We start from the raw sequence: 26,473 nt of genomic DNA on the forward strand, positions 1-26,473 counted from the left end.
CGACCTGCACGTCTCTTCCAAGGGGCATTTAAACCGTCCTGTTAAGCTAGTGCAACCTCCACCACTTTTCCAAGGGACATTTAAGCCGTCTTGTTAAGCCACTGCGACTTGCTCGTCTCTTCCAAGGGGCCTTTAAACCGTCTTGTTAAGCTACTGCGACCTGTTCGTCTTTTCCAAGGAGCCTTTAAACCGTCTTGTTAAGCTACTGCGACCTGCATGTCTCTTCCAAGGGGCATTTAAACCATCTTGTTAAGCTGCTGCGACCTGCAAGTCTCTTCCAAGGGGCATTTAAACCGTCTTGATAAGCTGCTGCGACCTGCATGTCTCTTCCAAGGGGCATTTAAACCGTCTTGTTAAGCTACTGCGACCTCCACCTCTCTTCCAAGGGGCATTTTAACCGTCTTGTTTAGGTACTGCGACCTGCGCGTCTCTTTCAAGGGGCATTTAAACTGACTTGTTAAGCTACTGCGATCTGCACGTTTCTTCCAAGGGGCATTTAAACCGTCTTGTTAAGCTATTGTAACCTCCACCACTTTTCCAAGGGACATTTAAACCGTCTTGTTAAGCCACTGCGACTTGCTCGTCTCTTCCAAGGGGCCTTTAAACCGTCTTGTTAAGCTACTGCGACCTGTTCGTCTTTTCCAAGGAGCCTTTAAACCGTCTTGTTAAGCTACTGCGACCTGCATGTCTCTTCCAAGGGGAATTTAAACCATCTTGTTAAGCTACTGCGACTTGCACGTCTTTTCCAAGGGGCATTTAAACCGTCTTATTAAGCTACTGCGACCTGGATGTCTCTTCCAAGGGGCATTAAAAACCGTCTTGTTAAGCTACTTCGACCTGCACGTCTCTTTCAAGGGGCATTTAAACCGTCTTGTTAAGCAGCTGCGACCTGCATGTCTCTTCCAAGGGGCATTTAAACCATCTTGTTAAGCTACTGCGACCTCCACCGCTCTTCCAAGGGGCATTGAAACCGTCTTTTTAAGCTCCTGCGACCTGCACGTCTCTTCCAAGTGGCGTTTAAACCGTCTTGTTAAGCTACTGTGACCTGGACGTTTCTACCAAAGGGCATTTAAACAGTCTTATTAAGCTACTGCGACCTGCTCGTCTCTTGCAAGGGGCATTTAAACCGTCTTGTTAAGCTACTGCGACCTCCACCGCTCTTCCAAGGGGCATTTTAACCGTCTTGTTTAGCTACTGCGACCTGCGCGTCTCTTTCAAGGGGCATTTAAACTGACTTGTTAAGCTACAGCGACCTGCACGTCTCTTCCAAGGGGCATCTAAACCATCTTGTTAAGCTACTGCGAATTGCACGTGTTTCCCAAGGGGCATTTAAATAGTTTTGTTAAGCTACTGTAACCTCCACCACTTTTCCAAGGGGCATTTAAACCATCTTTTTAAGCTACTGTGACCTGCACGTCTCTTTCAAAGAGCATTTAAACCATCTTGTTCAACTACTGCGACCTGCATGTTTCTTCCAAGGGGCATTTAAACTGTCTTGTTAAGCTACTGCGACCTGCACATCTCTTCCAAGGGGCATTTAAACCGTCTTGTTAAGCTACTGCGACCTGCATGTCTCTTCCAAGGGGCATTTAAACAGTCTTGTTAAGCTACTGCGACCTGCACGTCTCTTCCAAGGGGCATTTAAACCCTCTTGTTTAGCTACTGCTACCGCCACTGCTCTTCCAAGGGGCATTTCAACCGTCTTGTTAAGCTACTGCAACCTGCATGTCTCTTGCAAGGGGCATTTAAGCTGACTTGTTAGGCTACTGCGACCTCCACGTCTCTTCCAAGGTGCATTTAAACCGTCTTGTTAAGCTACTGCGACCTGCACATCTCTTCCAAGGGGCATTTAAACCTTCTTGTTAAGCTACTGCGACCTGCACGTCTCTTCCAAGGGGCATTTAAACCGTCCTGTTAAGCTAGTGTAACCTCCACCACTTTTCCAAGGGACATTTAAGCCGTCTTGTTAAGCCACTGCGACTTGCTCGTCTCTTCCAAGGGGCCTTTAAACCGTCTTGTTAAGCTACTGCGACCTGTTCGTCTTTTCCAAGGAGCCTTTAAACCGTCTTGTTAAGTTACTGCGACCTGCATGTCTCTTCCAAGGGGCATTTAAACCATCTTGTTAAGCTACTGCGACCTGCAAGTCTCTTCCAAGGGGCATTTAAACCGTCTTGATAAGCTGCTGCGACCTGCATGTCTCTTCCAAGGGTCATTTAAACCGTCTTGTTAAGCTACTGCGACCTCCACCGCTCTTCCAAGAGGCATTTAAACCTTCTTGTTAAGCTGCTGCGACCTGCATGTCTCAACCAAGGGGCATTTAAACCGTCTTGTTAAGCTACTGCGACCTCCACCGCTCTTCCAAGGGGCATTTAAACCGTCTTGTTAAGCTACTGTGACCTGCACGTCTCTTCCAAGGGGCATTTAAACAGTCTTGTTAAGCTACTGCTACCGCCACCGCTCTTCCAAGGGGCATTTTAACCGTCTTGTTAAGCTACTGCGACCTGCACGTCTCTTTCAATGGGCATTTAAACCGTCTTGTTAAGCTACTGTAACCTCCACCTCTTTTCCAAGGGGCATTTAAACCGTCTTGTTAAGCTACTGCAACCTGCACGTCTTTTCCAAGGGGCATTTAAACCGTCTTGTTAAGCTACTGTGACCTGCAAGTCTCTTCCAAGGGGCATTTAAACTGTCTTGATAAGCTGCTGCGACCTGCATGTCTCTTCCAAGGGGCATTTAAAACGTCTTGTTAAGCTACTGCGACCTGCACGTCTCTTCCAAGGGGCATTTAAACCGTCTTGTTAAGCTACTGCGACCTGCATGTCTCTTCGACGGGGCATTTAAACCATCTTGTTAAGCTACTGTGACCTGCAAGTCTCTTCCAAGGGGCATTTAAACCGTCTTGTTAAGCTACTGCTACCGCCACCGCTCTTCCAAGGGGCATTTTAACCGTCTTGTTAAGCTACTGCGACCTGCACATCTCTTCCAAGGGGCATTTAAACCTTCTTGTTAAGCTACTGCGACCTGCACGTCTCTTCCAAGGGGCATTTAAACCGTCCTGTTAAGCTAGTGTAACCTCCACCACTTTTCCAAGGGACATTTAAGCCGTCTTGTTAAGCCACTGCGACTTGCTCGTCTCTTCCAAGGGGCCTTTAAACCGTCTTGTTAAGCTACTGCGACCTGTTCGTCTTTTCCAAGGAGCCTTTAAACCGTCTTGTTAAGTTACTGCGACCTGCATGTCTCTTCCAAGGGGCATTTAAACCATCTTGTTAAGCTACTGCGACCTGCAAGTCTCTTCCAAGGGGCATTTAAACCGTCTTGATAAGCTGCTGCGACCTGCATGTCTCTTCCAAGGGTCATTTAAACCGTCTTGTTAAGCTACTGCGACCTCCACCGCTCTTCCAAGAGGCATTTAAACCTTCTTGTTAAGCTGCTGCGACCTGCATGTCTCAACCAAGGGGCATTTAAACCGTCTTGTTAAGCTACTGCGACCTCCACCGCTCTTCCAAGGGGCATTTAAACCGTCTTGTTAAGCTACTGTGACCTGCACGTCTCTTCCAAGGGGCATTTAAACAGTCTTGTTAAGCTACTGCTACCGCCACCGCTCTTCCAAGGGGCATTTTAACCGTCTTGTTAAGCTACTGCGACCTGCACGTCTCTTTCAATGGGCATTTAAACCGTCTTGTTAAGCTACTGTAACCTCCACCTCTTTTCCAAGGGGCATTTAAACCGTCTTGTTAAGCTACTGCAACCTGCACGTCTTTTCCAAGGGGCATTTAAACCGTCTTGTTAAGCTACTGTGACCTGCAAGTCTCTTCCAAGGGGCATTTAAACTGTCTTGATAAGCTGCTGCGACCTGCATGTCTCTTCCAAGGGGCATTTAAAACGTCTTGTTAAGCTACTGCGACCTGCACGTCTCTTCCAAGGGGCATTTAAACCGTCTTGTTAAGCTACTGCGACCTGCATGTCTCTTCGACGGGGCATTTAAACCATCTTGTTAAGCTACTGTGACCTGCAAGTCTCTTCCAAGGGGCATTTAAACCGTCTTGTTAAGCTACTGCTACCGCCACCGCTCTTCCAAGGGGCATTTTAACCGTCTTGTTAAGCTACTGCGACCTGCACGTCTCTTTCAACGGGCATTTAAACCGTCTTGTTAAGCTACTGTAACCTCCACCTCTTTTCCAAGGGGCATTTAAACCGTCTTGTTAAGCTACTGCTACCGCCACCGCTCTTCCAAGGGGCATTTTAACCGTCTTGTTAAGCTACTGCGACCTGCACGTCTCTTTCAATGGGCATTTAAACCGTCTTGTTAAGCTACTGTAACCTCCACCTCTTTTCCAAGGGGCATTTAAACCGTCTTGTTAAGCTACTGCAACCTGCACGTCTTTTCCAAGGGGCATTTAAACTGTCTTGTTAAGCTACTGCGACCTGCACATCTCTTCCAAGGGGCATTTAAACCGTCTTGTTAAGCTGCTGCGACCTGCATGTCTCTTCCAAGGGGCATTTAAACAGTTTTGTTAAGCTACTGCGAACTCCTCCGCTCTTCCAAGGGGCATTTAAAATCTTGTTAAGCTACTGCGACCTGCACGTCTCTTCCAAGGGGCATTTAAACCCTCTTGTTAAGCTACTGCTACCGCCACTGCTCTTCCAAGGGGCATTTCAACCGTCTTGTTAAGCTACTGCAACCTGCTTGTCTCTTGCAAGGGGCATTTAAACCGTCTTGTTAAGCTATTGTAACCTCCACCACTTTTCCAAGGGACATTTAAACCGTTTGTTAAGCTACTGCGACTTGCTTGTCTCTTCCAAGGGGCCTTTAAACCTTCTTGTTAAGCTACTGCGACCTGCTCGTCTCTTCCAATGGGCATTTAAACCATCTTGTTAAGCTACTGCAACCTGAAAGTGTCTTCCAAGGGGCATTTAAACAGTTTTGATAAGCTGCTGCGACCTGCATGTCTCTTCCAAGGGGCATTTAAACCGTCTTGTTAAGCTACTGCGACCTCCACCGCTCTTTCAAGAGGCATTTAAACCTTCTTCTTAAGCTTCTGAGACCTGCATGTCTCAACCAAGGGGCATTTAAACCGTCTTGTTAAGCTACTGCAACCTCCACAGCTCTTCCCAGGGGCATTTAAAACGTCTTGTTAAGCTACTGCGACCTGCACGTCTCTTCCAAGGGGCATTTAAACAGTCTTGTTAAACTACTGCTACTGCCACCGCTCTTCCAAGGGTCATTTTAACCGTCTTGTTAAGCTACTGCGACCTGCACGTCTCTTTCAACGGGCATTTATACAGTCTTGTTAAGCTTCTGCGCCTTGCATGTCTTTTCCAAGGGGCATTTAAACCGTCTTGTTAAGCTACTGCAATCTGCACTTCTCTTCCAAGGGGCATTTAAACCGTCTTGTTAAGCTACTGCGACCTGTAAGTCTCTTCCAAGGGGCATTTAAACCGTCTTGATAAGCTGCTGCGACCTGCATGTCTCTTCCAAGGGGCATTTAAAACGTCTTGTTAAGCTTCTGCGCCTTGCATGTCTCTTCCAAGGTGCATTAAAAACCGTCTTGTTAAGCTACTTCGACCTGCACGTCTCTTTCAAGGGGCATTTAAACCGTCTTGTTAAGCAGCTGCGACCTGCATGTCTCTTCCAAGGGGCATTTAAACCGTCTTGTTAAGCTACTGCGACCTCCACTGCTCTTCCAAGGGGCACTTAAACCGTCTTGTTAAGCTACTGTGACCTGCAAGTCTCTTCCAAGGGGCATTTAAACTGTCTTGATAAGCTGCTGCGACCTGCATGTCTCTTCCAAGGGGCATTTAAAACGTCTTGTTAAGCTACTTCGACCTGCACGTCTCTTCCAAGGGGCATTTAAACCGTCTTGTTAAGCTACTGTGACCTGCATGTCTCTTCGAAGGGGCATTTAAACCATCTTGCTAAGCTACTGTGACCTGCAAGTCTCTTCCAAGGGGCATTTAAACCATCTTGTTAAGCTACTGCTACCGCCACCGCTCTTCCAAGGGGCATTTTAACCGTCTTGTTAAGCTACTGCGACCTGCACGCCTCTTTCAACGGGCATTTAAACCGTCTTGTTAAGCTACTGTAACCTCCACCTCTTTTCCAAGGGGCATTTAAACCGTCTTGTTAAGCTACTGCAACCTGCACTTCTCTTCCAAGGGGCATTTAAACCGTCTTGTTAAGCTACTGCGACCTGTACGTCTCTTCCAAGGGGCATCTAAATCGTCTTGTTAAGCTACTGCGATTTGCACGTGTTTCCAAGGGGCATTTAAACAGTTTTGTTAAGCTACTGTAACCTCCACCACTTTTCCAAGGGGCATTTAAACCATCTTGTTAAGCTACTGTGACCTGCACGTCTCTTTCAAGGAGCATTTAAACCATCTTGTTCAACTACTGCGACCTGCATGTTTCTTCCAAGGGGCATTTAAACTGTCTTGTTAAGCTACTGCGACCTGCACATCTCTTCCAAGGGGCATTTAAACCGTCTTGTTAAGCTGCTGCGACCTGCATGTCTCTTCCAAGGGGCATTTAAACAGTCTTGTTAAGCTACTGCGAACTCCACCGCTCTTCCAAGGGGCATTTAAACCATCTTGTTAAGCTACTGCGACCTGCACGTCTCTTCCAAGGGGCATTTAAACATTCTTATTAAGCTACTGCTACCGCCACTGCTCTTCCAAGGGGCATCTCAACCGTCTTGTTAAGCTACTGCAACCTGCATGTCTCTTGCAAGGGGCATTTAAGCTGTCTTGTTAAGCTACTGCGACCTCCACGTCTCTTCCAAGGGGCATTTAATCCGTCTTGTTAAGCTATTGTAACCTCCACCACTTTTCCAAGGGACATTTAAACCGTCTTGTTAAGCTACTGCGACTTGCTCGTCTCTTCCAAGGGGCCTTTAAACCGTCTTGTTAAGCTACTGCGACCTGCTCGTCTTTTCCAAGGAGCCTTTAAACCATCTTGTTAAGCTACTGCGACATGCAAGTCTTTTCCAAGTGTCATTTAAACCATCTTGTTAAGCTACTGCGACCTGCATGTTTCTTCCAAGGGGCATTTAAACTGTCTTGTTAAGCTACTGCGACCTGCACATCTCTTCTAAGGGGCATTTAAACCGTCTTGTTAAGCTGCTGCGACCTGCATGTCTCTTCCAAGGGGCATTTAAACAGTCTTGTCAAGCTACTGCGACCTCAACCGCTCTTCCAAGGGGCATTTAAGCAATCTTGTTAAGCTACTGCGACCTGCACGTCTCTTCCAAGGGGCTTTTCAACCGTCTTGTTAAGCTACTGCAACCTGCATGTCTCTTGCAAGGGGCATTTAAACCGTCTTGTTAAGCTACTGCGACCTCCACCGCTCTTCCAAGGGGCATTTAAACCGTCTTGTTAAGCTACTGCGACTTGCAAGTCTTTTCCAAGGGGCATTTAAACCGTCTTGTTAAGCTACTGTAAGCTCCACCACTTTTCCAAGGGGCATTTAAAACGTCTTGTTAATCTACTGCGACCTGCACTTCTCTTCCAAGGGGCATTTAAACCATCTTGTTAAGCTACTGCGACCTGCATGTCTCTTCCAAGGGGCATTTAAATGGTCTTGTTTAGCTACAGCGACCAGCACGTCTCTTCCAAGGGGCATTTAAACCATCTTGTTAAGCTACTGCGACCTGCATGTCTCTTATAAGTGGAATTTAAACCATCTTGTTAAGCTACTGCGACCTGTAAGTCTCTTCCAAGGGGCATTTAAACAGTTTTGATAAGCTGCTGCGACCTGCATGTCTCTTCCAAGGGGCTTTTCAACCGTCTTGTTAAGCTACTGCAACCTGCATGTCTCTTGCAAGGGGCATTTAAATCGTCTTGTTAAGCTACTGCGACCTGGATGTCTCTTCCAAGGGGCATTAAAAACCGTCTTGTTAATCTACTTCGACCTGCACGTCTCTTTCAAGGGGCATTTAAACCGTCTTGTTAAGCAGCTGCGACCTGCATGTCTCTTCCAAGCGGCATTTAAACCGTCTTGTTAAGCTACTGCGACCTCCACCGCTCTTCCAAGGGGCATTTAAACCGTCTTTTTAAGCTCCTGCGACCTGCACGTCTCTTCCAAGTGGCATTTAAACCGTCTTGTTAAGCTACTGTGACCTGCACGTTTCTACCAAGGGGCATTTAAACAGTCTTATTAAGCTACTGCGACCTGCTCGTCTCTTGCAAGGGGCATTTAAACCGTCTTGTTAAGCTACTGCGACCTCCACCGCTCTTCCAAGGGGCATTTTAACCGTCTTGTTTAGCTACTGCGACCTGCGCGTCTCTTTCAAGGGGCATTTAAACTGACTTGTTAAGATACTGCGACCTGCACGTCTCTTCCAAGGGGCATCTAAACCGTCTTGTTAAGCTACTGTGAATTGCACGTGTTTCCCAAGGGGCATTTAAACAGTTTTGTTAAGCTACTGTAACCTCCACCTCTTTTCCAAGGGGCATTTAAACCATCTTGTTAAGCTACTGTGACCTGCACGTCTCTTTCAAGGAGCATTTAAACCATCTTGTTCAACTACTGCGACCTGCATGTTTCTTCCAAGGGGCATTTAAACTGTCTTGTTAAGCTACTGCGACCTGCACATCTCTTCCAAGGGGCATTTAAACCGTCTTGTTAAGCTGCTGCGACCTGCATGTCTCTTCCAAGGGGCATTTAAACAGTCTTGTTAAGCTACTGCGAACTCCACCGCTCTTACAAGGGGCATTTAAACCGTCTTGTTAAGCTACTGCGACTTGCAAGTCTTTTCCAAGGGGCATTTAAACCGTCTTGTTAAGCTACTGTAAGCTCCACCACTTTTCCAAGGGGCATTTAAAACGTCTTGTTAATCTACTGCGACCTGCACTTCTCTTCCAAGGGGCATTTAAACCATCTTGTTAAGCTACTGCGACCTGCATGTCTCTTCCAAGGGGCATTTAAATGGTCTTGTTTAGCTACAGCGACCAGCACGTCTCTTCCAAGGGGCATTTAAACCATCTTGTTAAGCTACTGCGACCTGCATGTCTCTTATAAGTGGAATTTAAACCATCTTGTTAAGCTACTGCGACCTGTAAGTCTCTTCTAAGGGGCATTTAAACAGTTTTGATAAGCTGCTGCGACCTGCATGTCTCTTCCAAGGGGCTTTTCAACCGTCTTGTTAAGCTACTGCAACCTGCATGTCTCTTGCAAGGGGCATTTAAATCGTCTTGTTAAGCTACTGCGACCTGGATGTCTCTTCCAAGGGGCATTAAAAACCGTCTTGTTAATCTACTTCGACCTGCACGTCTCTTTCAAGGGGCATTTAAACCGTCTTGTTAAGCAGCTGCGACCTGCATGTCTCTTCCAAGCGGCATTTAAACCGTCTTGTTAAGCTACTGCGACCTCCACCGCTCTTCCAAGGGGCATTTAAACCGTCTTTTTAAGCTCCTGCGACCTGCACGTCTCTTCCAAGTGGCATTTAAACCGTCTTGTTAAGCTACTGTGACCTGCACGTTTCTACCAAGGGGCATTTAAACAGTCTTATTAAGCTACTGCGACCTGCTCGTCTCTTGCAAGGGGCATTTAAACCGTCTTGTTAAGCTACTGCGACCTCCACCGCTCTTCCAAGGGGCATTTTAACCGTCTTGTTTAGCTACTGCGACCTGCGCGTCTCTTTCAAGGGGCATTTAAACTGACTTGTTAAGCTACTGCGACCTGCACGTCTCTTCCAAGGGGCATCTAAACCGTCTTGTTAAGCTACTGTGAATTGCACGTGTTTCCCAAGGGGCATTTAAACAGTTTTGTTAAGCTACTGTAACCTCCACCTCTTTTCCAAGGGGCATTTAAACCATCTTGTTAAGCTACTGTGACCTGCACGTCTCTTTCAAGGAGCATTTAAACCATCTTGCTCAACTACTGCGACCTGCATGTTTCTTCCAAGGGGCATTTAAACTGTCTTGTTAAGCTACTGCGACCTGCACATCTCTTCCAAGGGGCATTTAAACCGTCTTGTTAAGCTGCTGCGACCTGCATGTCTCTTCCAAGGGGCATTTAAACAGTCTTGTTAAGCTACTGCGAACTCCACCGCTCTTACAAGGGGCATTTAAACCATCTTGTTAAGCTACTGCGACCTGCACGTCTCTTCCAAGGGGCATTTAAACCCTCTTGTTAAGCTACTGATACCGCCACTGCTCTTCCAAGGGGCATTTCAACCGTCTTGTTAAGCTACTGCAACCTGCATGTCTCTTGCAAGGGGCATTTAAGCTGTCTTGTTAAGCTACTGCGACCTCCACGTCTCTTCCAAGGTGCATTTAAACCGTCTTGTTAAGCTACTGCGACCTGCACATCTCTTCCAAGGGGCATTTAAACCTTCTTGTTAAGCTACTGCGATCTGCACGTTTCTTCCAAGGGGCATTTAAACCGTCTTGTTAAGCTATTGTAACCTCCACCACTTTTCCAAGGGACATTTAAACCGTCTTGTTAAGCCACTGCGACTTGCTCGTCTCTTCCAAGGGGCCTTTAAACCGTCTTGTTAAGCTACTGCGACCTGTTCGTCTTTTCCAAGGAGCCTTTAAACCGTCTTGTTAAGCTACTGCGACCTGCATGTCTCTTCCAAGGGGCATTTAAACCATCTTGTTAAGCTACTGCGACCTGCAAGTCTCTTCCAAGGGGCATTTAAACCGTATTGATAAGCTGCTGCAACCTGCATGTCTCTTCCAAGGGGCATTTAAACCGTCTTGTTAAGCTACTGCGACCTCCACCGCTCTTCCAAGAGGCATTTAAATCTTCTTGTTAAGCTGCTGCGACCTGCATGTCTCAACCAAGGGGCATTTAAACCGTCTTGTTAAGCTACTGCGACCTCCACCGCTCTTCCAAGGGGCATTTAAACCGTCTTGTTAAGCTACTGCGACCTGCACGTCTCTTCCAAGGGGCATTTAAACAGTCTTGTTAAGCTACTGCTACTGCCACCGCTCTTCCAAGGGTCATTTTAACCGTCTTGCTAAGCTACTGCGACCTGCACGTCTCTTTCAAAGGGCATTTATTCAGTCTTGTTAAGCTTCTGCGCCTTGCACGTCTTTTCCAAGCGGCATTTAAACCGTCTTGTTAAGCTACTGCGACCTTTACCGCTCTTCCAAGGGGCATTTAAACCGTCTTGTTAAGCTACTGCGACCTGCATATCTCTTCCAAGGGGCATTTAAACCGTCTTGTTAAGCTACTGCTACCGCCACCGCTCTTCCAAGGGGCATTTTAACCGTCTTGTTAAGCTACTGCGACCTGCACGTCTCTTTCAATGGGCATTTAAACCATCTTGTTAAGCTACTGTAACCTCCACCTCTTTTTCAAGGGGCAATTAAACCGTCTTGTTAAGCTACTGCAACCTGCACGTCTTTTCCAAGGGGCATTTAAACCGTCTTGTTAAGCTACTGTGACCTGCAAGTCTCTTCCAAGGGGCATTTAAACTGTCTTGTTAAGCTACTGCGACCTGCACATCTCTTCCAAGGGGCATTTAAACTGTCTTGTTAAGCTGCTGCGACCTGCATGTCTCTTCCAAGGGGCATTTAAACAGTTTTGTTAAGCTACTGCGAACTCCATCGCTCTTCCAAGGGGCATTTAAAACATCTTGTTAAGCTACTGCGACCTGCACGTCTCTTCCAAGGGGCATTTAAACCCTCTTGTTAAGCTACTGCTACCGCCACTGCTCTTCCAAGGGGCATTTCAACCGTCTTGTTAAGCTACTGCAACCTGCTTGTCTCTTGCAAGGGGCATTTAAACCGTCTTGTTAAGCTACTGCGACCTGCACGTCTCTTCCAAAGGGCATTGAAACCGTCTTGTTAAGCTATTGTAACCTCCACCACTTTTCCAAGGGACATTTAAACCGTTTGTTAAGCTACTGCGACTTGCTCGTCTCTTCCAAGGGGCCTTTAAACCGTCTTGTTAAGCTACTGCGACCTGCTCGTCTCTTCCAATGGGCATTTAAACCATCTTGTTAAGCTACTGCAACCTGCAATTCTCTTCCAAGGGGCATTTAAACAGTCTTGATAAGCTGCTGCGACCTGCATGTCTCTTCCAAGGGGCATTTAAACCGTCTTGTTAAGCTATTGCGACCTCCACCGCTCTTTCAAGAGGCATTTAAACCTTCTTCTTAAGCTGATGCGACCTGCATGTCTCAACCAAGGGGCATTTAAACCGTCTTGTTAAGCTACTGCAACCTCCACCGCTCTTCCAAGGGGCATTTAAACCGTCTTGTTAAGCTACTGCGACCTGCACGTCTCTTCCAAGGGGCATTTAAACAGTCTTGTTAAGCTACTGCTACTGCCACCGCTCTTCCAAGGGTCATTTTAACCGTCTTGTTAAGCTACTGCGACCTGCACGTCTCTTTCAACGGGCATTTATACAGTCTTGTTAAGCTTCTGCGCCTTGCATGTCTTTTCCAAGGGGCATTTAAAACGTCTTATTAAGCTACTGCAACCTGCACTTCTCTTCCAAGGGGCATTTAAACCGTCTTGTTAAGCTACTGCGACCTGTAAGTCTCTTCCAAGGGGCATTTAAACCGTCTTGATAAGCTGCTGCGACCTGCATGTCTCTTCCAAGGGGCATTTAAAACGTCTTGTTAAGCTACTGCGACCTGCAAGTCTCTTCCAAGGGGCATTTAAACCGTCTTGATAAGCTGCTGCGACCTGCATGTCTCTTCCAAGGGGAATTTAAACCATCTTGTTAAGCTACTGCGACTTGCACGTCTTTTCCAAGTGGCATTTAAACCGTCTTGTTAAGCTACTGTGACCTGCACGTTTCTACCAAGGGGCATTTAAACAGTCTTATTAAGCTAATGCGACCTGCTCGTCTCTTGCAAGGGGCATTTAAACCGTCTTGTTAAGCTACTGCGACCTCCACCGCTCTTCCAAGGGTCATTTTAACCATCTTGTTTAGCTACTGCGACCTGCGCGTCTCTTTCAAGGGGCATTTAAACTGACTTGTTAAGCTACTGCAAACTGCACGTCTCTTCCAAGGGGCATCTAAACCATCTTGTTAAGCTACTGCGAATTGCACGTGTTTCCCAAGGGGCATTTAAACAGTTTTGTTAAGCTACTGTAAACTCCACCACTTTTCCAAGGGGCATTTAAGCCATCTTGTTAAGCTACTGTGACCTGCACGTCTCTTTCAAGGAGCATTTAAACCATCTTGTTCAACTACTGCGACCTGGATGTTTCTTCCAAGGGGCATTTAAACTGTCTTGTTAAGCTACTGCGACCTGCACATCTCTTCCAAGGGGCATTTAAACCGTCTTGTTAAGCTGCTGCGAACTCCACCGCTCTTCCAAGGGGCATTTAAACCATCTTGTTAAGCTACTGCGAACTCCACCGCTCTTCCAAGGGGTATTTAAACCCTCTTGTTAAGCTACTGCTACCGCTACTGCTCTTCCAAGGGGCATTTCAACCGTCTTGTTAAGCTACTTCAACCTGCATGTCTCTTGCAAGGGGCATTTAAGCTGTCTTGTTAAGCAGCTGCGACCTGCATGTCTCTTCCAAGGGGCATTTAAACCGTCTTGTTAAGCTACTGCGACCTCCACCGCTCTTCCAAGGGGCATTTAAACCGTCTTTTTAAGCTACTGCGATCTGCACGTCTTTTCCAAGTGGCATTTAAACCGTCTTGTTAAGCTACTGTGACCTGCACGTTTCTACCAAGGGGCATTTAAACAGTCTTATTAAGCTAATGCGACCTGCTCGTCTCTTGCAAGGGGCATTTAAACCGTCTTGTTAAGCTATTGTAACCTCCACCACTTTTCCAAGGGACATTTAAGCCGTCTTGTTAAGCCACTGCGACTTGCTCGTCTCTTCCAAGGGGCCTTTAAACCGTCTTGTTAAGCTACTGCGACCTGTTCTTCTTTTCCATGGAGCCTTTAAACCGTCTTGTTAAGCTACTGCGACCTGCATGTCTCTTCCAAGGGGCATTTAAATCATCTTGTTAAGCTACTGCGACCTGCAAGTCTCTTCCAAGGGGCATTTAAACCGTCTTGATAAGCTGCTGCGACCTGCATGTCTCTTCCAAGGGGCATTTAACCCGTCTTGTTAAGCTACTGCGACCTCCACCGCTCTTCCAAGAGGCATTTAAACCTTCTTGTTAAACTGCTGCGACCTGCATGTCTCAACCAAGGGGCATTTAAACCGTCTTGTTAAGCTACTGCGACCTCCACCGGTCTACCAAGGGGCATTTAAACCGTCTTGTTAAGCTACTGCGACCTGCACGTCTCTTCCAAGGGGCATTTAAACAGTCTTGTTAAGCTACTGCTACTGCCACCGCTCTTCCAAGGGTCATTTTAACCGTCTTGTTAAGCTACTGCGACCTGCACGTCTCTTTCAAAGGGCATTTATTCAGTCTTGTTGAGCTTCTGCGCCTTGCACGTCTTTTCCAAGGGGCATTTAAACCGTCTTGTTAAGCTACTGCCACCTTTACCGCTCTTCCAAGGGGCATTTAAACCGTCTTGTTAAGCTACTGCGACCTGCATGTCTCTTCCAAGGGGCATTTAAACCGTCTTGTTAAGCTACTGCTACCGCCACCGCTCTTCCAAGGGGCATTTTAACCGTCTTGTTAAGCTACTGCGACCTGCACGTCTCTTTCAATGGGCATTTAAACCGTCTTGTTAAGCTACTGTAACCTCCACCTCTTTTCCAAGGGGCATTTAAACCGTCTTGTTAAGCTACTGCGACCTCCACCGCTCTTCCAAGGGGCATTTTAACCATCTTGTTTAGCTACTGCGACCTGCGCGTCTCTTTCAAGGGGCATTTAAACTGACTTGTTAAGCTACTGCGACCTGCACGTCTCTTCCAAGGGGCATCTAAACCGTCTTGTTAAGCTACTGCGAATTGCACGTGTTTAACAAGGGGCATATAAACAGTTTTGTTAAGCTACTGTAACCTCTACCTCTTTTCCAAGGGGCATTTAAACCATCTTGTTAAGCTACTGTGACCTGCACGTTTCTTTCAAGGAGCATTTAAACCATCTTGTTCAACTACTGCGACCTGCATGTTTCTACCAAGGGGCATTTAAACTGTCTTGTTAAGCTACTGCAACCTGCACATCTCTTCCAAGGGGCATTTAAACTGTCTTGTTAAGCTGCTGCGACCTGCATGTCTCTTCCAAGGGGCATTTAAACAGTCTTGTTAAGCTACTGCGACCTCCACCGCTCTTTCAAGAGGCATTTAAACCTTCTTCTTAAGCTTCTGCGACCTGCATGTCTCAACCAAGGGGCATTTAAACCGTCTTGTTAAGCTACTGCGACCTGCACGTCTCTTCCAAGGGGCATTTAAACCGTCTTGTTAAGCTACTGCGACCTGGATGTCTCTTCCAAGGGGCATTAAAAACAGTCTTGTTAAGCTACTTCGACCTGCACGTCTCTTTCAAGGGGCATTTAAACCGTCTTTTTAAGCAGCTGCGACCTGCATGTCTCTTCCAAGGGGCATTTAAACCGTCTTGTTAAGCTAAAGCGACCTCCACCGCTCTTCCAAGGGTCATTTTAACCATCTTGTTTAGCTACTGCGACCTGCGCGTCTCTTTCAAGGGGCATTTAAACTGACTTGTTAAGCTACTGCAACCTGCACGTGTCTTCCAAGGGGCATCTAAACCGTCTTGTTAAGCTACTGCGAATTGCACGTGTTTCCCAAGGGGCATTTAAACAGTTTTGTTAAGCTACTGTAAACTCCACCACTTTTCCAAGGGGCATTTAAGCCATCTTGTTAAGCTACTGTGACCTGCACGTCTCTTTCAAGGAGCATTTAAACCATCTTGTTCAACTACTGCGACCTGGATGTTTCTTCCAAGGGGCATTTAAACTGTCTTGTTAAGCTACTGCGACCTGCACATCTCTTCCAAGGGGCATTTAAACCGTCTTGTTAAGCTGCTGCGAACTCCACCGCTCTTCCAAGGGGCAATTAAACCATCTTGTTAAGCTACTGCGAACTCCACCGCTCTTCCAAGGGGCATTTCAACCGTCTTGTTAAGCTACTGCAACCTGCATGTCTCTTCCAAGGGGCATTTAAGCTGTCTTGTTAAGCTACTGCGACCTCCACGTCTCTTCAAAGGTGCATTTAAACCGTCTTGTTAAGCTACTGCGACCTGCACATCTCTTCCAAGGGGCATTTAAACCTTCTTGTTAAGCTACTGCGACCTGCACGTCTCTTCCAAGGGGCATTTAAACCGTCTTGTTAAGCTATTGTAACCTCCACCACTTTTCCAAGGGACATTTAAGCCGTCTTGTTAAGCCACTGCGACTTGCTCGTCTCTTCCAAGGGGCCTTTAAACCGTCTTGTTAAGCTACTGCGACCTGTTCGTCTTTTCCAAGGAGCCTTTAAACCGTCTTGTTAAGCTACTGCGACCTGCAAGTCTCTTCCAAGGGGCATTTAAACCATCTTGTTAAGCTACTGCGACCTGCAAGTCTCTTCCAAGGGGCATTTAAACCGTCTTAATAAGCTGCTGCGACCTGCATGTCTCTTCCAAGGGGCATTTAACCCGTCTTGTTAAGCTACTGCGACCTCCACCGCTCTTCCAAGAGGCATTTAAACCTTCTTGTTAAGCTGCTGCGACCTGCATGTCTCAACCAATGGGCATTTAAACCGTCTTGTTAAACTACTGCGACCTCCACCGCTCTACCAAGGGGCATTTAAACCGTCTTGTTAAGCTACTGCGACCTGCACGTCTCTTCCAAGGGGCATTTAAACAGTCTTGTTAAGATACTGCTACTGCCACCACTCTTCCAAGGGTCATTTTAACCGTCTTGTTAAGCTACTGCGACCTGCACGTCTCTTTCAAAGGGCATTTATTCAGTCTTGTTAAGCTTCTGCGCCTTGCACATCTTTTCCAAGGGGCATTTAAACCATCTTGTTAAGCTACTGCGACCTTTACCGCTCTTCCAAGGGGCATTTAAACCGTCTTGTTAAGCTACTGCGACCTGCATGTCTCTTCCAAGGGGCATTTAAACCGTCTTGTTAAGCTACTGCTACCGCCACCGCTCTTCCAAGGGGCATTTTAACCGTGTTGTTAAGCTACTGCGACCTGCACGTCTCTTTCAATGGGAATTTAAACCGTCTTGTTAAGCTACTGTAACCTCCACCTCTTTTCCAAGGGGCATTTAAACCGTCTTGTTAAGCTACTGCGACCTCCACCGCTCTTCCAAGGGGCATTTTAACCGTCTTGTTTAGCTACTGCGACCTGCGCGTCTCTTTCAAGGGGCATTTAAACTGACTTGTTAAGCTACTGCGACCTGCACGTCTCTTCCAAGGGGCATCTAAACCGTCTTGTTAAGCTACTGCGAATTGCACGTGTTTCCCAAGGGGCATTTAAACAGTTTTGTTAAGCTACTGTAACCTCTACCTCTTTTCCAAGGGGCATTTAAACCATCTTGTTAAGCTACTGTGACCTGCACGTCTCTTTCAAGGAGCATTTAAACCATCTTGTTCAACTACTGCGACCTGCATGTTTCTTCCAAGGGGCATTTAAACTGTCTTGTTAAGCTACTGCAACCTGCACATCTCTTCCAAGGGGCATTTAAACTGTCTTGTTAAGCTGCTGCGACCTGCATGTCTCTTCCAAGGGGCATTTAAACAGTCTTGTTAAGCTACTGCGAACTCCACCGCTCTTCCAAGGGGCATTTAAACCATCTTGTTAAGCTACTGCGACCTGCATGTGTCTTCCAAGGGTCATTTAAATCCTCTTGTTAAGCTACTGATACCGCCACTGCTCTTCCAAGGGGCATTTCAACCGTCTTGTTAAGCTACTGCAACCTGCATGTCTCTTGCAAGGGGCATTTAAGCTGTCTTGTTAAGCTACTGCGACCTCCACGTCTCTTCCAAGGTGCATTTAAACCGTCTTGTTAAGCTACTGCGACCTGCACATCTCTTCCAAGGGGCATTTAAACCTTCTTCTTAAGCTACTGCGATCTGCACGTTTCTTCCAAGGGGCATTTAAACCGTCTTGTTAAGCTATTGTAACCTCCACCACTTTTCCAAGGGACATTTAAACCGTCTTGTTAAGCCACTGCGACTTGCTCGTCTCTTCCAAGGGGCCTTTAAACCGTCTTGTTAAGCTATGGCGACCTGTTCGTCTTTTCCAAGGAGCCTTTAAACCGTCTTGTTAAGCTACTGCGACCTGCATGTCTCTTCCAAGGGACATTTAAACCATCTTGTTAAGCTACTGCGACCTGCAAGTCTCTTCCAAGGGGCATTTAAACAGTCTTGTTAAGCTACTGCTACTGCCACCGCTCTTCCAAGGGTCATTTTAACCGTCTTGTTAAGCTACTGCGACCTGCACGTCTCTTTCAACGGGCATTTATACAGTCTTGTTAAGCTTCTGCGCCTTGCACGTCTTTTCCAAGGGGCATTTAAACCGTCTTGTTAAGCTACTGCAACCTGCACTTCTCTTCCAAGGGGCATTTAAACCGTCTTGTTAAGCTACTGCGACCTGTAAGTCTCTTCCAAGGGGCATTTAAACTGTCTTGATAAGCTGCTGCGACCTGCATGTCTCTTCTAAGGGGCATTTAAAATGTCTTGTTAAGCTACTGCGACCTGCAAGTCTCTTCCAAGGGGCATTTAAACCGTCTTGATAAGCTGCTGCGACCTGCATGTCTCTTCCAAGGGGAATTTAAACCATCTTGTTAAGCTACTGCGACTTGCACGTCTTTTCCAAGGGGCATTTAAACCGTCTTGTTAAGCTACTGTAACTTCCACCACTTTTCCAATGGGCATTTAAACCGTCTTGTTAAGCTACTGCGACCTGCACGTCTCTTCCAAGGGGCATTTAAACCGTATTGTTAAGCTACTGCGACCTGGATGTCTCTTCCAAATGGCATTAAAAACCGTCTTATTAAGCTACTTCGACCTGCACGTCTCTTTCAAGGGGCATTTAAACCGTCTTGTTAAGCAGCTGCGACCTGCATGTCTCTTCCAAGGGGCATTTAAACCGTCTTGTTAAGCTACTGCGACCTCCACCGCTCTTCCAAGGGGCATTTAAACCGTCTTTTTAAGCTACTGCGACCTGCACGTCTCTTCCAAGTGGCATTTAAAGCGTCTTGTTAAGCTACTGTGACCTGCACGTTTCTACCAAGGGGCATTTAAACAGTCTTATTAAACTACTGCGACCTGCTCGTCTCTTGCAAGGGGCATTTAAACCGTCTTGTTAAGCTACTGCGACCTCCACCGCTCTTCCAAGGGGCATTTTAACCGTCTTGTTAAGCTACTGCGACCTGCGCGTCTCTTTCAAGGGGCATTTAAACTGACTTGTTAAGCTCCTGCGACCTGCACGTCTCTTCCAAGGGGCATCTAAACCGTCTTGTTAAGCTAATGCGAATTGAACGTGTTTCCCAAGGGGCATTTAAACAGTTTTGTTAAGCTACTGTAACCTCCAACACTTTTCCAAGGGGCATTTAAGCCATCTTGTTAAGCTACTGTGACCTGCACGTCTCTTTCAAGGAGCATTTAAACCATCTTGTTCAACTACTGCGACCTGCATGTTTCTTCCAAGGGGCATTTAAACTGTCTTGTTAAGCTACTGCGACCTGCACATCTCTTCCAAGGGGCATTTAAACCGTCTTGTTAAGCTGCTGCGAACTCCACCGCTCTTCCAAGGGGCATTTAAACCATCTTGTTAAGCTACTGCGACCTGCACGTCTCTTCCAAGGGGCATTTAAACCCTCTTGTTAAGCTACTGCTACCGCCACTGCTCTTCCAAGGGGCATTTCAACCGTCTTCTTAAGCTACTGCAACCTGCATGTCTCTTGCAAGGGGCATTTAAGCTGTCTTGTTAAGCTACTGCGACCTCCACGTCTCTTCCAAGGTGCATTAAAACCTCTTGTTAAGCTACTGCTACCGCCACTGCTCTTCCAAGGGGCATTTCAACCGTCTTGTTAAGCTACTGCAACCTGCTTGTCTCTTGCAAGGGGCATTTAAACCGTCTTGTTAAGCTACTGCGACCTGCACGTCTCTTCCAAGGGGCACTGAAACCGTCTTGTTAAGCTATTGTAACCTCCACCACTTTTCCAAGGGACATTTAAACCGTTTGTTAAGCTACTGAGACTTGCTCGTCTCTTCCAAGGGGCCTTTAAACCGTCTTGTTAAGCTACTGCGACCTGCTCGTCTCTTCCAATGGGCATTTAAACCATCTTGTTAAGCTACTGCAACCTGCAAGTCTCTTCCAAGGGGCATTTAAACAGTCTTGATAAGCTGCTGCGACCTGCATGTCTCTTCCAAGGGGCATTTAAACCGTCTTGTTAAGCTACTGCGACCTCCACCACTCTTTCAAGAGGCATTTAAACCTTCTTCTTAAGCTGCTGCGACCTGCATGTCTTAACCAAGGGGCATCTAAACCGTCTTGTTAAGCTACTGCAACCTCCACCGCTCTTCCAAGGGGCATTTAAACCATCTTGTTAAGCTACTGCGACCTGCACGTCTCTTCCAAGGGGCATTTAAACAGTCTTGTTAAGCTACTGCTACTGCCACCGCTCTTCCAAGGGTCATTTTAACCGTCTTGTTAAGCTACTGCGACCTGCACGTCTCTTTCAACGGGCATTTATACAGTCTTGTTAAGCTTCTGCGCCTTGCACGTCTTTTCCAAGGGGCATTTAAACCGTCTTGTTAAGCTACTGCAACCTGCACTTCTCTTCCAAGGGGCATTTAAACCGTCTTGTTAAGCTACTGCGACCTGTAAGTCTCTTCCAAGGGGCATTTAAACCGTCTTGATAAGCTGCTGCGACCTGCATGTCTCTTCTAAGGGGCATTTAAAATGTCTTGTTAAGCTACTGCGACCTGCAAGTCTCTTCCAAGGGGCATTTAAACCGTCTTGATAAGCTGCTGCGACCTGCATGTCTCTTCCAAGGGGAATTAAACCATCTTGTTAAGCTACTGCGACTTGCACGTCTTTTCCAAGGGGCATTTAAACCATCTTGTTAAGCTACTGTAACTTCCACCACTTTTCCAATGGGCATTTAAACCGTCTTGTTAAGCTACTGCGACCTGCACGTCTCTTCCAAGGGGCATTTAAACCGTATTGTTAAGCTACTGCGACCTGGATGTCTCTTCCAAATGGCATTAAAAACCGTCTTATTAAGCTACTTCGACCTGCACGTCTCTTTCAAGGGGCATTTAAACCGTCTTGTTAAGCAGCTGCGACCTGCATGTCTCTTCCAAGGGGCATTTAAACCGTCTTGTTAAGCTACTGCGACCTCCACCGCTCTTCCAAGGGGCATTTAAACCGTCTTTTTAAGCTACTGCGACCTGCACGTCTCTTCCAAGTGGCATTTAAACCGTCTTGTTAAGCTACTGTGACCTGCACGTTTCTACCAAGGGGCATTTAAACAGTCTTATTAAACTACTGCGACCTGCTCGTCTCTTGCAAGGGGCATTTAAACCGTCTTGTTAAGCTACTGCGACCTCCACCGCTCTTCCAAGGGGCATTTTAACCGTCTTGTTTAGCTACTGCGACCTGCGCGTCTCTTTCAAGGGGCATTTAAACTGACTTGTTAAGCTCCTGCGACCTGCACGTCTCTTCCAAGGGGCATCTAAACCGTCTTGTTAAGCTAATGCGAATTGCACGTGTTTCCCAAGGGGCATTTAAACAGTTTTGTTAAGCTACTGTAACCTCCAACACTTTTCCAAGGGGCATTTAAGCCATCTTGTTAAGCTACTGTGACCTGCACGTCTCTTTCAAGGAGCATTTAAACCATCTTGTTCAACTACTGCGACCTGCATGTTTCTTCCAAGGGGCATTTAAACTGTCTTGTTAAGCTACTGCGACCTGCACATCTCTTCCAAGGGGCATTTAAACCGTCTTGTTAAGCTGCTGCGAACTCCACCGCTCTTCCAAGGGGCATTTAAACCATCTTGTTAAGCTACTGCGACCTGCACGTCTCTTCCAAGGGGCATTTAAACCCTCTTGTTAAGCTACTGCTACCGCCACTGCTCTTCCAAGGGGCATTTCAACCGTCTTCTTAAGCTACTGCAACCTGCATGTCTCTTGCAAGGGGCATTTAAGCTGTCTTGTTAAGCTACTGCGACCTCCACGTCTCTTCCAAGGTGCATTTAAACCGTCTTGTTAAGCTACTGCGACCTGCACATCTCTTCCAAGGGGCATTTAAACCTTCTTGTTAAGCTACTGCGACCTGCACGTCTCTTCCAAGGGGCATTTAAACCGTCTTGTTAAGCTATTGTAACCTCCACCACTTTTCCAAGGGACATTTAAGCCGTCTTGTTAAGCCACTGCGACTTGCTCGTCTCTTCCAAGGGGCCTTTAAACCGTCTTGTTATGCTACTGCGACCTGTTCGTCTTTTCCAAGGAGCCTTTAAACCGTCTTGTTAAGCTACTGCGACCTGCATGTCTCTTCCAAGGGGCATTTAAACCATCTTGTTAAGCTACTGCGACCTGCAAGTCTCTTCCAAGGGGCATTTAAACCGTCTTGATAAGCTGCTGCGACCTGCATGTCTCTTCCAAGGGGCATTTAAACCGTCTTGTTAAGCTACTGCGACCTCCACCGCTCTTCCAAGAGGCATTTAAACCTTCTTGTTAAGCTGCTGCGACCTGCATGTCTCAACCAAGGGGCATTTAAACCGTCTTGTTAAGCTACTGCGACCTCCACCGCTCTTCCAAGGGGCATTTAAACCGTCTTGTTAAGCTACTACGACCTGCACGTCTCTTGCAAGGGGCATTTAAACAGTCTTGTTAAGCTACTGCTACTGCCACCGCTCTTCCAAGGGTCATTTTAACTGTCTTGTTAAGCTACTGCGACCTGCACGTCTCTTTCAAAGGGCATTTATTCAGTCTTGTTAAGCTTCTGCGCCTTGCACGTCTTTTCCAAGGGGCATTTAAACCGTCTTGTTAAGCTACTGCGACCTTTACCGCTCTTACAAGGGGCATTTAAACCGTCTTGTTAAGCTACTGCGACCTGCATGTCTCTTCCAAGGTGCATTTAAACAGTCTTGTTAAGCTACTGCGAAATCCACCGCTCTTCCAAGGGGCATTTAAACCCTCTTGGTAAGCTACTGCTACCGCCACTGCTCTTCCAAGGGGCATCTCAACCGTCTTGTTAAGCTACTGCAACCTGCATGTCTCTTGCAAGGGGCATTTAAGCTTTCTTGTTAAGCTACTGCGACCTGCACGTTTCTTCCAAGGGGCATTTAAACCGTCTTGTTAAGCTATTGTAACCTCCACCACTTTTCCAAGGGACATTTAAGCCGTCTTGTTAAGCCACTGCGACTTGCTCGTCTCTTCCAAGGGGCCTTTAAACCGTCTTGTTAAGCTACTGCGACCTGTTCGTCTTTTCCAAGGAGCCTTTAAACCGTCTTGTTAAGCTACTGCGAACTGCATGTCTCTTCCAAGGGGCATTTAAACTATCTTGTTAAGCTACTGCGACCTGCAAGTCTCTTCCAAGGGGCACTTCAACCGTCTTGTTAAGCTACTGCGACCTGCATGTTTCTTCCAAGGAGCCTTTAAACCGTCTTGTTAAGCTACTGCGACCTGCATGTCTCTTCCAAGGGGCATTTAAACCATCTTGTTAAGCTACTGCGACCTGCAAGTCTCTTCCAATGGGCATTTAAACCGTCTTGATAAGCTGCTGCGACCTGCATGTCTCTTCCAAGGGGCATTTAAACCGTCTTGTTAAGCTACTGCGACCTCCACCGCTCTTCCAAGAGGCATTTAAACCTTCTTGTTAAGCTGCTGCGACCTGCATGTCTCAACCAAGGGGCATTTAAACCGTCTTGTTAAGCTACTGCGACCTCCACCGCTCTTCCAAGGGGCATTTAAACCGTCTTGTTAAGCTACTGCGACCTGCACGTCTCTTGCAAGGGGCATTTAAACAGTCTTGTTAAGCTACAGCTACTGCCACCGCTCTTCCAAGGGTCATTTTAACTGTCTTGTTAAGCTACTGCGACCTGCACGTCTCTTTCAAAGGGCATTTATTCAGTCTTGTTAAGCTTCTGCGCCTTGCACGTCTTTTCCAAGGGGCATTTAAACCGTCTTGTTAAGCTACTGCGACCTTTACCGCTCTTACAAGGGGCATTTAAACCGTCTTGTTAAGCTACTGCGACCTGCATGTCTCTTCCAAGGGGCATTTAAACAGTCTTGTTAAGCTACTGCGAATTGAACGTGTTTCCAAGAGGCATTTAAACAGTTTTGTTAAGCTACTGTAACCTCCACCACTTTTCCAAGGGGCATTTAAACCATCTTGTTAAGCTACTGTGACCTGCACGTCTCTTTCAAGGAGCATTTAAACCATCTTGTTCAACTACTGCGATCTGCATGTTTCTTCCAACGGGCATTTAAACTGTCTTGTTAAGCTGCTGCGACCTGCATGTCTCTTCCAAGGGGCATTTAAATAGTCTTGTTAAGCTACTGCGAACTCCACCGCTCTTCCAAGGGGCATTTAAACCATCTTGTTAAGCTACTGCGACCTGCACGTCTCTTCCAAGGGGCATTTAAACCCTCTTGTTAAGCTACTGCTCCCGCCACTGCTCTTCCAAGGGGCATCTCAACCGTCTTGTTAAGCTACTGCAACCTGCATGTCTCTTGCAAGGGGCATTTAAGCTGTCTTGTTAAGCTACTGCGACCTCCACGTCTCTTCCAAGGTGCATTTAAACCGTCTTGTTAAGCTACTGCGACCTGCACATCTCTTCCAAGGGGCATTTAAACCTTCTTGTTAAGCTACTGCGACCTGCACGTCTCTTCCAAGGGGCATTTAAACCATCTTGTTAAGCTATTTTAACCTCCACCACTTTTCCAAGGGACATTTAAACCGTCTTGTTAAGCTACTGCGACTTGCTCGTCTCTTCCAAGGGGCCTTTAAACCGTCTTGTTAAGCTACTGCGACCTGCTCGTCTTTTCCAAGGAGCCTTTAAACCGTCTTGTTAAGCTACTGCGACCTGCATGTCTCTTCCAAGGGGCATTTAAACCATCTTGTTAAGCTACTGCGACATGCAAGTCTCTTCCAAGGGGCATTTAAACCACCTTGTTAAGCTACTGCGACCTGCATGTTTCTTCCAAGGGGCATTTAAACTGTCTTGTTAAGCTACTGCGACCTGCACATCTCTTCTAAGGGGCATTTAAACCGTCTTGTTAAGCTGCTGCGACCTGCATGTCTCTTCCAAGGGGCATTTAAACAGTCTTGTCAAGCTACTGCGACCTCAACCGCTCTTCCAAGGGGCATTTAAGCAATCTTGTTAAGCTACTGCGATCTGCACGTCTCTTCCAAGGGGCATTTAAACCCTCTTGTTAAGCTACTGCTACCGCCACTGCTCTTCCAAGGGGCTTTTCAACCGTCTTGAAAAGCTACTGCAACCTGCATGTCTCTTGCAAGGGGCATTTAAACCGCCTTGTTAAGCTACTGCGACCTCCACCGCTCTTCCAAGGGGCATTTAAACCATCTTGTTAAGCTACTGCGACTTGCAAGTCTTTTCCAAGGGGCGTTTAAACCGTCTTGTTAAGCTACTGCGACCTGCACGCCTCTTCCAAGGGGCATTTAAACCTTCTTTTTAAGCTACTGCGACCTGCACGTCTCTTCCAAGGGGCATTTAAACCGTCTTGTTAAGCTATTGTAACCTCCACCACTTTTCCAAGGGACATTTAAACCGTCTTGTTAAGCCACTGCGACTTGCTCGTCTCTTCCAAGGGGCCTTTAAACCGTCTTGTTAAGCTACTGCGACCTGCTCGTCTCTTCCAAGGAGCATTTAAACCATCTTGTTAAGCTACTGCAACCTGCAAGTCTCTTCCAAGGGGCATTTAAACCGTCTTGATAAGCTGCTGCGACCTGCATGTCTCTTCCAAGGGGCATTTAAACCGTCTTGTTAAGCTACTGCGACCTCCACCGCTCTTTCAAGAGGCATTTAAACCTTCTTCTTAAGCTGCTGCGAACTGCATGTCTCAATCAAGGGGCATTTAAACCGTCTTGTTAAGCTACTGCAACCTCCACCGCTCTTCCAAGGGGCATTTAAACCGTCTTGTTAAGCTACTGCGACCAGCACTTCTCTTCCAAGGGGCATTTAAACAGTCTTGTTAAGCTACTGCTACTGCCACCGCTCTTCCAAGGGTCATTTTAACCGTCTTGTTAAGCTACTGCGACCTCCACCGCTCTTTCAAGAGGCATTTAAACCTTCTTCTTAAGCTGCTGCGACCTGCATGTCTCAACCAAGGGGCATTTAAACCATCTTGTTAAGCTACTGTAACCTCCACCGCACTTCCAAGGGGCATTTAAACCGTCTTGTTAAGCTACTGCGACCAGCACTTCTCTTCCAAGGGGCATTTAAACAGTCTTGTTAAGCTACTGCTACTGCCACCGCTCTTCCAAGGGTCATTTTAACCATCTTGTTAAGCTACTGCGACCTGCACGTCTCTTTCAACGGGCATTTAAACCGTCTAGTTAAGCCACTGCGACCTTTACCGCTCTTCCAAGGGGCATTTAAACCATCTTGTTAAGCTACTGCGACCTGCATTTCTCTTCCAAGGGGCATTTAAACCATCTTGTTAAGCTACTGCGACTTG

The sequence above is a fragment of the Phyllobates terribilis genome, unplaced genomic scaffold (genome assembly GCF_046119375.1).
Source record: "Phyllobates terribilis strain yellow unplaced genomic scaffold, ASM4611937v1 Scaffold_218__1_contigs__length_3293367, whole genome shotgun sequence".
Classification (NCBI taxonomy): domain Eukaryota; kingdom Metazoa; phylum Chordata; class Amphibia; order Anura; family Dendrobatidae; genus Phyllobates; species Phyllobates terribilis.